Here is an 8,752-nt window from a genome sequence, read left to right as displayed (position 1 = left end):
TTTTTATATATATAAATTTTTGTATCTTTGCCAGGTTTTATCAATTTTTACTAATTTTATTTACACTTTTTCGAATTTTTAATATTTTGAGCCAAATATTTTTTTTTTATAAAATAATTAATAAATAATTCAAAAATATTGAGTTTACAGAACCTTCAAACAAAAGTAAAAGCTGCCTCGTGTAATGTGTGTCAAGATTATTAGTAAATTGGTTTCACTAAAATTATATAAAAGAAAATTGATATTTATATTAAAAATATGATCAATAGCCAATCGAATAGTATCTGAAGTGATTATATCTTGAGTCTCTCAAGGTTACTTAAACTATGTTTGCTTGGTTTCGTAATAAATTGGATTTTTTAATTGTTTTTTTTAAAATATTTTGTATAGAGAATGATGCATATTGAAGAATGATACATATTCGTCAACCCAATGTGTTGGCTGATAAGCACAGAGTTGCTCTGATAGTGACTATGAAGTAGACATATATATTTTTATAAAGTGGCAACATTCACATAATTCTTGCCCGAACTTCATGACATTTGAATGGTTATGCATTTAGTTACTATCATTTAAGTGCCTATACTTTTTATACTTCCAAAAAAATAGATGAAATCAATCTCTTTATTATTGCTTTTTAATGGGAAAAAATAACTGCACAACAGAATGAGAACATAGCACGATAAATTATATCTAAAGTCTGCTCTAGCGAGATAAATGTTTGCTAACTTTAAATACCATTGGTGTTTGACCGTAAAGACATCAATTATGACATACGCGCTGATTGTAGAAAAGTGGTAGTGACAGCGAACAGCATCAAAATCGTTGCAGTAGATCGTTGTGAAGTTGCAGAAGATAGCTGAGAACTTAAAAATTTCAAAGGAGTATATTGAATTCATCATATCGATATGAAGATTTGTCTAAGTAAACTCTTTTTTGATGTAACTGTCACATTTGCTGACAGTTGTCTAGAAATAACAACGTGTCGATGATTCTAAGAATAACTTTTGGCATCGGTATTTAACAATGAACAAAACTTTGACCCATCACTTTACTTCAGAGTTGAATTGGAAGTCAGCTGAGTGAACAGCAACCGATGATCTTCATTCAAAACGACCAAAAACGTAACGATCACATAGAAACGTTAAAGTGTTGTGGAAATTTGTTCATTGATTACCTTTTAAAATAATAACTAATATAATAAATTAGTTATTAATATAACTAATATATAATATAATAAACTAATAAATCACTAATAACGATTGTTATTCGGTTCAACTAGTTCTTTTGAAGTAGGCAATCGCGTAACAATGGTTTCATATGAAGAAGAAAAAAGTCTTTTTTCATCGAAGTAATGCATTGTTTCACAAGTCGTAGACTATCATGGCCATATTTCACATCATTCACTTCGAATTGTTTTTACGCCCACCATATTCGCTAAGGTTGGTCAAATGTTCCAGGGAAGGAGATTTGGCTCCGATAAACAAATAGTTGCAGAAATTGTAGCATATTTCGACGTCAAAGATGAACGTTCTACACGTGAGGTGTCGAAATATTAGAGGAGAAGTGCTAGAGTTATTGTATAACTCATAAAAGACTTAATTATTGACCAAACAGTTGTTGTATTATTGGTCATCCTATAAATTAATCAGCTGATATGTGGCCAAAACATAGCAGTAACGTATCTACAAGTATTATTAGGGTTGACAACTGATTTTAAAGTTTAATAAGAAAAATTTTAAATACATTTCTATAAAAAGTTAATTATTAAAAAATGTTATAAGAACAAATTTCTTACATCTTACATTTCAACATACTGAAAAAATTTATCTTCGTTCAAAATCAAGGTAGCCATACATTCCATTCAGTCGATATCTCTAATATATGTACGAAAATAATTTCCATATATTTGAATAAAATCAAAAATATTATAATACCCATTATTTACCAAAATACACCTATCTTTGGAATACTTGTAGCTTTAAAAAATCAGGAAAAAAAAATCTTTTTCATGTCCTTTGAAGTAGACGTGACAGGTCGCTTAAAGCAGCGGTAGGCATAAAAATTATGATTTCCGCAGTGATGTGACGCAGGCGGAAGCAAATTTAACTTTTTTTACTAACTTTGACAAATTTTTTTCAAATTTTGTTTTTTTTTATTTAATCTAAATATTTGCCTAGCCTAATACTTAAATACACAAAGCACACCCGCCTATTCCAGTTCACTGTGCTACTGTCAAGTCTGCTGATTTCCTTATTTCTAAAGCGTTTGATGGTTCGTTCGCTGCTGTAATTCTGCTGCCAAAGGAGCTGCTTCTCTACTTGTTGTTGTTGTTGTTGTTGTTGTTGTTGTTGGTGTTGGTGTTGGTTTGCTGTTTATATTTGGCTTCATGCTAGTTTCAAGGCTTGCCATATCCTTTAATGTGTGTTGATCGCACAAAAATTGAATCTAAAGTACTTATTTGCATTTGATTATTTGTCGTTTGTAATTTATATGCAAAATTAGGTAAACTGGATTTTTATTCTTATGTGATTTTAAAAAGTTTAGCTCTCAACGACAGCTGCCGCGCATCCTTACGTGTCGCTTTAAGTTGACTTTGAAAAATATTTATGAGAGCCTAAATTGTCAAAATAGACAAAAAAAAATTTAGCCGATATAAGTTGATGTTACTTACTGATTTGCTTAAATTCATTTAAATTTTTTTTTTTGTGATAAAATCAAAATAAAGTTTTGCAGATTATCTACCTTTACATGGAAATTTATTTATTTCCTTAATAAATTGTCATTAAAATTCTTCATAAACAAAACCATTTCACTAAACTACATTCCAGTATCATTTATTGTCCTTCTGATAATAATTTCATTTTTATTTTATATGTTAGTTGGAGATATTAAAACCTATAAGTTAATCAAGATGTTATAGCTCTAAATACACTTTACTAAATTTTATAAACATGTCTTACGTCTAGAAAATATTCAAATATACAAACTTAACTATTGTTAATTTTAAATTTTTCTTGCCGAAAGTGACGGTTTCTATGACGAAAAGAAACTATTTAAAAGTTAGAAGGGTTCGAATAAAAACGAAAAGACAACAACAAAAATTTTAAGGTAAATTTTTTCTTGCCGATAATGGCGTGTCTTTCTATGACGAAAGAAACTATTTAAAAGTTAGACCGTCCGAGCGAGAAGCTCTAGCAGCGAAAGTTCGTGTTTTCTCTCCAAGAACGCTGACAAAAAAAATGGGCGAAAACAAAACAAACTGGGGTCGCGTAAAAATGTTTGCTAGAAAGATTCTGGGATTGAAAAAAGTAGACCTTGACAAAAGACAGCTGGAGTATGCAGATGTATCACAACAAGATGAAGGGCAAGGTCCCTTCATGGATAGACACAGGTCACACAGATGGAAGTCTTACCTCAAAGTAATACTACCGTATTCATGGCGTAGGACAAGGTCTCTAGGCATGAGAGGGAGTGCCTTAGTCCGTGCGAGTCGGGCATTCATTTTACGGGTCGCCGGATTGTAGTCATTTCAGTTCTCCATGCCGCAAGAAAATAAAACAAAAAAAAATATGGTGGGAATATAACCCCTATTTTTTCAAGCTTTCAATTCAAAATTTATGTGTAAATTTAGAGTTTGCTAAATATTATTAAATACGGATATTTAATATTTTTTTTTATTTCGTTTTATTTTCTCATATTTTCACATCCGAGAAATGGCTGAGCATATACCTAATAATAATATAAATATTTTAAATATTTAATAACTTGAAAGAAACAGGATATTGTCTTCATATGATATAATGGGTCAAATGTAGTCCATATAGGTTTCAAGGACAACTAAAAATTTAATAAACAAATATCAATGCCGAGTATGTGACTTTCCATGCATGCGTGCACATTTGGTTCCAGAAATGTGAAAAAGTCATTTTATTTAATTTTGCCTGTTAACACAAGCAACGCAGAGCATAAAAATTATTGTGCAGAAAGCAACACAAATGGTCGGGACACCCACAGAAAATATTTTGTTAGCAGGTCCAGGAAAGGTCCAAAGTGAATTGAATAAAATTGATTTATTGCCACTTAACATGTTTATTTGTATGCGCACTAATCAGTTGACTTTTTCCGGTACACACAGCAGTACACATGTACGTGTAAATATGCATAACCACATCCGCAGCTAAGAGCACAAACACATTAATGAAATGCATATGTGTGCGGTCAACTGAATTAGTGTTTTGCAAGGAAATTGTTTTGATTTTATTTATTTTCTGTTTTTCTTTGTTTTCATTTATTTTCTTTCTTTTTTTTATATTTTACATATTGTTTCTTTTTTTTTGTATTTGTTTCTTTTGTTATATGCATGCTCGCTTAACGCCTTCGGGAGTAATGTGAATTTCTGCTTAAGAAGGCGTGTGAAATTTGACCATTTGGGCTGGCAAATAAAAGCAAATGAGCATATGTGCATATGTGTGTGTGTATGTCTGTGTGTGTTTGAGAGTTTGATGAAAAATTGTAGAAATGCACATGGCGGTGTATGCGTGCCTGCGTGCTTATATTATTCATTTATCTTAGGAATCTGTTTCATTGTGTCTTGGTTATTGTGGCTGGCGTTGGTGTTGGTGTTGGTGTTAGTGTTAGTGTTGTCGCTGGTACCATTGTTGCTGGCCAGTTGTTGCAACATTGCCCGTATATGTGCGATAATTGGAATAAATGTTTTTCACACATGTTTAATATTCAACTAAGAAACTTATGCTGCCGCTCGTAGCCATTAGGTTAAATGAGGTTGCAGTATGAGCCCCGCTTTGTGTATCTGCAATATATTGCGTTAGTGTAATGGCATGGTTATTATCAATTTGTTTCTTATAAGCCACATAAATTGTTAGCAAAAATAATCTTATTGATTTTATTTTTGTATAAACAAAATTTATGATATTTTTGATGAAAATAGATTTATTAAAAATATTACCAGATAAAACAATATTCAAACCCTCTATGTTAATAAATAAATGAGCCATTTGAGGACAGTGTAAACGCCATATAAAAAAGTTTATTAAAAATATTAACTACTACGAAAGGTTGTTTTAACAGTAGTGAAGAACAACAACAAAATTCTTTTTTTAAATTAATTGAATTCTTGTGTGACCATACAGCTGTTTTCAGTATTGCAAAAAATGTATCATCACTGGTCTTTTTAAAATATTCCATATATTAGAAAATAATTTTTTATTATATTTAAGTTAGAAGTACTAAAGCTTGAACTTGTGTCCTATTAAATTTAAAGCTCGGAGTCAGTGTTAATTACTCAACATCAAAAAGTCGTGTTTGACTCTTATTAAGTATCGTATGTCCCTCATTATCTAATTTGCTTTTTGATTGATAAGATTGTAAATTGTTTTGATAAGAATTATATTTATTTCTCTCTCCCTCTTATTCTTTGTCTCACGCTCCCTTTTACTCTACCTCTATCACTTTTTCTATTATGCATTTAACTATTATTTCCTTATTTATACCATAAACTGCAGTTAAAACATGTTACATATTATCTTTTCTGCTCTTTAAATTTTGATGAGAGTTATTTTAATTTTTCTCTCCCACTCTCCCGCTATCTCATCCTCTTTTTTTACTCGATTTATTATTTATTCATCTATCAAGTTTTTATTTTTACCATAAAATGAAATTAAAAAACGTATTTTACTTATTACTTCTTTACTGTTTGAATTTTGATAAGAATCGTCTTAATTTCTCTCCCCCACCCTCACTTTCTCTGTCACTTTCTCTATTTCCCTTCCTTCGTTTTAACTGTTTTAACTGTTTTTTTAACTGTTTATTTGTACCACTTTCTCTCTTTTTCTGTCTGTATCTTTTAGAAACTAATACACTCAGTTTTAAGATCACTTTTAGCTATAGAAGTGTATATAATAAATTTTAGTTTTATATAAACAATGCAACTTCATGTTTTCTTAGGTTATATACACATCACGTTTTGAAAAGCTTATTCGATATATTATTCTTAATAAATATAAGTACCAATATATATAAATATAAATAAAATATATTTTCTGTGGTATTTTACTTAAACATAGAATTACTAGAAAATAAAGCGAGATAGAGAAAAAATTCGTTTGCAAAAGACATTCACAGAAGAGTAAAGCGTTCTGAAATAAGGAAAAAACTAATTTCAGCCATTCGTAAAGAACATCAGAGCGTTTAGTAAGTACTTAAAATTTTTTTATATGTATAAATTTACAAAAGTGACCCTTTTTTGCAATAAATCGAATCATCCTATCGGAAAACTATTGATCCAAGCATAACTATTCATAAGTCAACATATAGAATCTGCTCAACACTACGGTATCGGTGCTGACGGGTCACTGCCTAATAGGAAGACATACTATGAGACTAGGTATTCCTTATAATGCCCTTTGTCGCGGTTGTGGCTCTAAAGACGTGAAGGAAACTGTTTTCCTTCTCATGTGCTCATCTTTAGGTAAGAGAAGATCAAAAATCTTGGAGGCCCATTTTTTGACCGATCTGACTGAGTTGTCATCCTGCAATGTTAGGAACCTGGCCAAATTCATAGAATTGTCAAGTTGGTTTTCCTTCAGGGGGAGTCGTTGCCTTTTTCGGCGTTGAACTTATACTGATCACCTTTTCTATGTACGAACCAACGCAAATAGTAAAAAGTCAGATAGTATTATATTAAGTGAATGTGATGGATGTTTCTAAATTTATTTTAAAATGGTCTGAAAAAACAACTAATGGAGTATGATAGGTGGCATTCCTTGAACGGCTATGATTCGTGAACAAACTCACCACAAGATTGATATCTTTATGGGCCATCGCTGGATTTTTTTAATAGAACGCGGCCAACATGTATACAGATGCCTACATATTCTTAAGTCTATTTAACTTGTGTTAAATTGCTCAATACAGTAGTAATTCAACGACTATTAATGTCAATGGTATCTTCAGATCATTCAAACATTTTGAATGATTATTAGAAACACCCCATTTCACCAGCTCGTCTTCCTTACAGTTCGCGAAAATAACCGAATAAGTGGAAACCCAATAAGGAGAAAAATGTTGATCTGCGTCGGAATCTTACTTAGAAAACATCCTGAGTGTAAATAGTTTGCAAGTATCACATATGGATCAGTGAGACTTCACAACTTAAGCAATATATACTTATATAATTAGTATAAATATAATTATAATAACTCAAATTAGTATTAATATAATAACTCAAATGAACATATTTTTTTTGTTTTTTTTTTTTGATTACAAACATTGAAACAATGAAAGCTGTAATATAAATTCCCAATTTAGTGCTATTTCATAGCATAAATTTTAAACTGTAACCGCAGTTTCTTATGTGCATTTTAATGGTTTTTATTTTACTATAAAAGCTTCATATTATTTTTATGTTCATTTCCATATTTTTGGCAATTTCGACTATCGTAAATGTCGTTGCAAAGAAATTATTGCTTTTAATAAAAGCAAACAAAAATGGACATATGTGCCAATACACAAATACACATATGTGGCTTGGTTTGTATCTGTATGTATAAAAGCACTTATTTTTCTTACATTTTTAAAATATTTTGTCAAGGTTAATGTTCCCAGTGCGGGGGTGGCAGGTAGGTAACAGCTGTTTTAATTCAATTTTTAAACACTTCTATGCATTATTTTAGCTGTTTTTGTCTTTCATTGCATTTTATTTAATCTACATACATTCTTTCACACTAAATTTAACTTAAAGTCAATAAAATTTAGGAATATAAATTCAATTTATTTCTGTTATAGTTAAGTTTTGTACAGATGATTTGCAATTAAGCTGTAATTAGTATTTTTTAAATAGTGATCATATAACAAACATGCATTATCTTACAAATATGTTAAACCAAAATGCTTTTGTGTAAACGGTTTGAGAAGAATATTGAATTAGTATCTGAATATCATGAAATAAAATCTGTCATAGACATTGAAGTAATAGCAAGAGACATAGCCTCACATTAGGTTTCATGTAACTTATATAAGAAGCCTTCTAAAAAAAGTAAAATCAATGAATATTTATCACTTTTTGAGCGGGAAATCCAATTTCTCAACCTTATTATAAACTTTATTTTTACTTATTTTCTACTTGTAGACTCTTTTCTAAACAAATGGTTGTGAATGTCGGAACTTCTTAGTCACTATGGTATCAAGTAATCAAAATTAGCTGAAAACAAGGCCGAACTCTTTTGAATTAAGACTCTGTCAATATAATATCGATAATTTATAAACCACCCATATACAATACCTGCTCATACGATTGAAATATGTAAAAATATTAATTGAAACATCAAAAATAATGTTATGATAGTAACATTAAAATTTCGTTAAATTAAGGACTGCGAAACAATAGTGCAAAGAGAAAGAACTAATAAAAAAAAAAGTAATAAAGAGAAGATTCTTAATAGTTGGATTCAGTAGATAGGAAATAACTAGGAATCCAACAACGAAATGCAGCATATCAGTCATTCCTTTGCAAACGGACGGTTTTTAATTCTACTGACATTCATATATTAGAAAAAGTGATATAAGATTCCTTCTTTATACTTAACCATACCAGAACCTTCTTTGAATATCAGAACACAATCGGTACCGTATATCAGATAAGATAGAGTAACCTTGAACAATATCAGTTATTTTGTAGATATTCATGTACCAAACAATGATATGCTCTTCTTCATTGAAAAATAATCAAAAA

This window comes from Teleopsis dalmanni, chromosome 2 (genome assembly GCF_002237135.1).
Source record: "Teleopsis dalmanni isolate 2A chromosome 2, ASM223713v2, whole genome shotgun sequence".
NCBI classification, from domain to species: domain Eukaryota; kingdom Metazoa; phylum Arthropoda; class Insecta; order Diptera; family Diopsidae; genus Teleopsis; species Teleopsis dalmanni.
The sequence above is the reverse complement of the archived record's forward strand: the minus strand, read 5'-3'. Positions refer to the sequence as shown.